Source organism: Medicago truncatula, chromosome 1 (genome assembly GCF_003473485.1).
Source record: "Medicago truncatula cultivar Jemalong A17 chromosome 1, MtrunA17r5.0-ANR, whole genome shotgun sequence".
NCBI lineage: Eukaryota > Viridiplantae > Streptophyta > Magnoliopsida > Fabales > Fabaceae > Medicago > Medicago truncatula.
Window position 1 is genome coordinate 9,776,881 of NC_053042.1, and position 5,061 is coordinate 9,781,941.

The 5,061-nt window shown below is 32.0% G+C and overlaps 1 long non-coding RNA gene across 1 annotated transcript; it reads left to right on the forward strand.

Annotated features, from left to right (window-relative positions):
* Window positions 1-2,536: 2,536 nt before the first annotated feature.
* On the forward strand, window positions 2,537-3,329 carry LOC112419881 (uncharacterized). The gene is made up of 2 exons (XR_003009963.2): window positions 2,537-2,818; window positions 3,070-3,329. It is a non-coding gene; the product is annotated as an uncharacterized lncRNA (long non-coding RNA).
* The last annotated feature ends 1,732 nt before the right edge of the window (window positions 3,330-5,061 follow it).

Sequence of the window (5,061 nt, forward strand, 5' to 3'; positions counted from 1 at the left end):
TAATTTGTCAAAAAATTTCTGTTTATATTTTCCGTCATAACTTTTAAGTCATGTCATGTGTATGTTTCATATTTTTTAATGTCTTTTTTACAGGAATATTTAGAATATTTTAAGAATACCTTCAAAAAAGAATTAAAATTTTGTAATCAAACATGAATTAAATATGAATTTTTATGTTTGCTAGGTTAAAATTGACAACTACTATAATAGAATATAACCTAGGATAGCTGGCAATCTTCATAAGTCCAACAGATAGCTGGCAAATTTCATAAGCTTATGATAGCTGACAAACTTCATAAGCTCAACGGATAGTTGGTAAAATTCATAAGCTCAACGGATAGCTGACAAATTTCATAAGCCCATCATAGCTGGCGAACTTCATAAGCCCAGGATTGCTGGCAAACTTCATAAGCCCTGCAAATAGCTGCCAAACTTCATAAGCCTTGCGTGTAGCTGGCAAATTTGATAAGCCCAATATAGCTGGCAAATTTCATATGCCCAGTATTTCTGGCAAATTTCATAGGCCCAGGATAGGTGGCAAAATTCATAAGCCCATGATAGCTGGAAAACTTCATAAGCCCAAGATAGCTGGCAAACTTCATAAGCCAACGATAGGTGGCAAACTTCATAAGCCCATGATAGCTGACAAATTTCATAAACCCAAGATAGCTGGAAAATTTCATAAGCCCAGGATAGGTGGCAAAATTCATAAGCCCAGGATAGCTGGAAAACTTCATAAGCCCAAGATAGCTGGGAAACTTCATAAGCCAACGATAGCTGCCAAACTTCATAAGCCCTATGTGTAGCTGGCAAATTTGATAAGCCCAAGATAGATGGCAAATTTCATATGCCCAGGATTTCTGGAAAATTTCATAAGCCCAGGATAGGTGGCAAAATTCATAAGCCCATGATAGCTGAAAAACTTCATAAGCCCAAGATAGATGGCAAACTTCATAAGCCAACGATAGGTGGCAAACTTCATAAGCCCATGATAGTTGGCAAATTTCATAAACCCAAGATAGATGGAAAATTTCATAAGCCAAGGATAGCTTACAAACTTCATAAGCCCAGGATAGTTGAAAAATTTCATAAGCCTAGGATTGTTGGCATAATTCATAAATCAGGATAGCTGGCAAATTTCATAAGCCCCTAATAGCATGCAAAATTAAGAAGCCCAGGATTGCTGGCAATTTTCAGCAGCCCAAGATTTCTGGCAAATTTCAGGAGTCCAAGATAGCTGGCAAACTTCATAAGTCCAGGATAACTGGCAATCTTCATAAGCCCAACGGATAGCTGGCAAATTTCATAAGCCCAACGGATATCTGACAAATTTCACAAGCCCAAGATAGTTGGCAAACTTCTTAAGCCCATGATAGCTGGTAAATTTCATAAGCCCGGGATAGCTGGTAAATTTCATATTACCATGATAGCTGACAAAATTCATAAGCCCAGGATAGCTGGCAAACTTCATAAGCCCTTCAAATAGCTGTCAAATTTCATAAGCCCAGGATAACTGGAAAATTTCATAAGACGAGGATTTTTGGCAAAATTCATAAGCCCACGATAGCTGGCAAACTTCATTTGCTCAGGATAGCTGGCAAATTTCATAAGCTAAGGATAGCTTAAAAACTTCATAAGCCCAGTTGATCAATGACAAATTTCATAAGCCTAGGATAGCTGGCAAACTTCATAAGCCCCGGATAGATGGCAAATTTCATAAGCCCAACGGTTAACTGGCAAATTTCAAAAACCCAGGATAGCTGGCAAAATTCATATGCCCAGGATAGCTGGCAAATTTCATACAAAAAAAAAATCATAAATTTTCTTCTTCCGATTAAAAAGCCAATTGTTTTCTTTCATTCTTTTTTATTAAAAGCTGTAGATTTTTTTTTTTTTTAATTAAAAGCTAGAAAGAGAAGAAGATTAATTGGCGTAAACATGCGCGTGTATTAATGTGAGTAGTCATATATGTTGTGTTTTTTAAAGAAAAAGTTGACTAATTTATCACTTTAATTGAGATAAAACAAATGGGACCCAATAATTTATTGTTCCTTAATGACCCGGACACCAGAAACATTACCCTTTAATTTATTGCATTGACCAAAAGAAATTTCGTGAATTTTCTTCTTCCAATGAAAAAACTTATTGTTTTCTTTCAATTTTTTATATTAGAAGCTGTAGGTTTTATTTTTGATTAAAAGCCTAGTGATAAGCTAGAAACATAAGAAGATTAATTGGCAGAGTAAAGATGCGCGTGTATTAAAGTGAGTAGCCATATACGTTGTGTTTTTCAAAGAGCAAGTTGATTAATTTATCATTTTGATTGAGATAAAACAAGTGGGACCCAATAAGTTATTGTTCCTTAATAATGTCCGGGGCTCCGGAAGCATTACTCTTTAATTTATTGCATTGACCAAAATAAATTTCATGAATTTTTTTCTTCCGATGAAAAAGCCTACTGTTTTCTTTCATTTTTTATTTATTAAAAGCTGTAGATTTTTTTATTTTATTAAAAACCTAGTGAGAAGCTAGAAAGAGAAGAAGATTAATTGGTAGAGTAAATAGGCGCGTGTATTGATGTATGTAGTCATATATGCTGTGTTTTTTAAAGAGCAACTTGACTAATTTATCACTTTGATTGAGATAAAAAAAGTGGAAGCATTACCCTTTAATTTATTGCATTGAATTTCCTTGTCATTATATATAGCCTATTGTAAGGTGTTACTACCTACAAGCTATCAAAAACTAATGGCAACCCGCATGACTCTTCTCATGTTTACCTTTGCAATTATGTGCATTGCTTCAGTTCAAATTGCAGGTAACAATCTAGTTCCACAATGAAACCTTTGTTATGTTTTCAACGAAATGATTTATATTTGCAGAATATGATAGTAATGTTTTAAATGAATATGTTTTTATTGTCATTTTTTTTAGCAAAACTTCCTTATTTATTTTAATCTTTAAGTTGTAGGATTTTATGGAAAAATCTATAATATTTTTGAAACATGAAATATTTATTCAAAATATTAGATGATGTGTCTAACAATTGTTTAATTTTCTGCAAAGTAGGAGCTTGGTTTGGATCTAATTGTGGTATTATCAAAAATTGTAATCCAACCGACTGCCTCAAATATTGTAATTCAAGGGGCTATCATGCTGCACGGTGTCACCCAAACGGATACAACTGTTGTTGCTATGGATAGGCTTGACGATTACAAGTTTTCAATATCCTTGTAATAGTATATATGCAAACATAGTCAATATGACTTTCATAAAATAAGTTTCAAAATAAAGATTGTAATTTCAATCAAAACTTGATTATTATACTACCTCCTCCGTCCCTAATTATAAGACCGAATTTTTTTTGTCCCTTTTTATAAGCGCCCTTTTCTATTTCCAACTACATTAATTATTTCTTTACATGCATGCCCCAATTTATTATACATCTTTTTCTTCAATCAGCAATAAATAGAATGTTGAAAACATAAGGCAACCCTCTTTCTTAAAGGATAAAATTGTAAAAACAATAGTAATTACAAACATATTTAATACAAATATCCACTATCTTAATTCCCGTTATTTTTTCAAAAGGGCCTTATAATTAGGGACGGAGGTAGTAATATTTTATTATAAATGAATAGTTATATTCTTATTATTGTAGTTATCATTTGTCATTAATTAACAACAAAACATGAATTAAAACTTTGTTCAATTCTCTTAATATAAATCATATTTGATGATTTTTTAGACCAAATATGACGATTTATCTACACCTTTTACGTGTTTTTATTTACACCTTGATGTAGCATTTTCTTCACCATTTCTCCATCCTTTGTCTCTCAAAGACACACGCGTCTACACTTGTTTACTCTTACGATATTCGAAGCAAATTTTCGACAGTTTCATTCAAATTTCAACTTTGGTGAAACTCCATACTTGTTTAAGATGGTACGTTGCGTTACATTCCACTCTAATTTCAGTTTGAATTTTTTATGATAACTAAGATCTGAAAAGCTACGAAGCATTGACACGACATCGAGACTACACATTAACACCACTAATAATTTGAGAAAATATGAAATGTGAACTGTTGAACAGTGACATTTACAAACACGTTTTTTTTTATATTAGAGGTGTCAGTGTTTTAAAGCTGAAAAGTGAAAACAATTGTTGTTTGTTTTGTTTACGAATTGAAATTAGTTTCTTAAAATTGGTTCATAAATTGTGTATAGATTATGGTTATTGTTTTGGGTTTACTACTGTTTAATTTTTAGAAATGGGTACTTGGAATTGTGATTTTTCAGATACATTTCTTGGTTAGCAGGAATTCTAGAATCATCTGCGCGTTGATATTCATGTTGGATGGTTTAACCCATATTAATATTCATGCACCAAATCTCAAGTTTTTTGAAGTCGACGGTGAATTTTAGAGTATTAACTTTGGCAACACTTTTCAATTAGCTATTGTATTCATTTATATGAAATCTAAAAGCAATCAAGGTAGAGTGCATGAAATCTAAATTTATTAATGTGTCAGATATTTGTATTTTAAAAATGTTTATAAAAAAAGTGTTAATTAAAACTATAACTTAAAATAAATAAATAAAGTAAAATTTTAAAAAATATGTATTGTCACATCACTTGGTGACTCGTTATATTCAATAAGAGTAATCAACAAAAATAAGAGAGACATTAATAGTGGGAAAATTTAAAAATTATCTTAAATAGAATTTTGATAAATCTCTTTTGTCTCATAATTCACAATTTGGTCATCTACTTTCAAAATCGACAATTTTAGTCCTTGACATTTTTCCCACCTATACAATTTGAGGCTTAATTTTGATTGTTTGTAGGTGATATTCTTGTGTGAAAACTTAGTGGGCGACATATCACTTTGTAGGTGGTTACTTAAAAGTTAATATTCCTTTCACTAAAACATACATTAGGTTTTCCTCACTGGGTGAGGTTTTCCTTTTTGCAAAGGATGGGCGGCATCAGTACCTCTTGAATCCACTTGCTAATCATTCCATTCATTAAGTGATTAGCTTCACTTTAAACTGT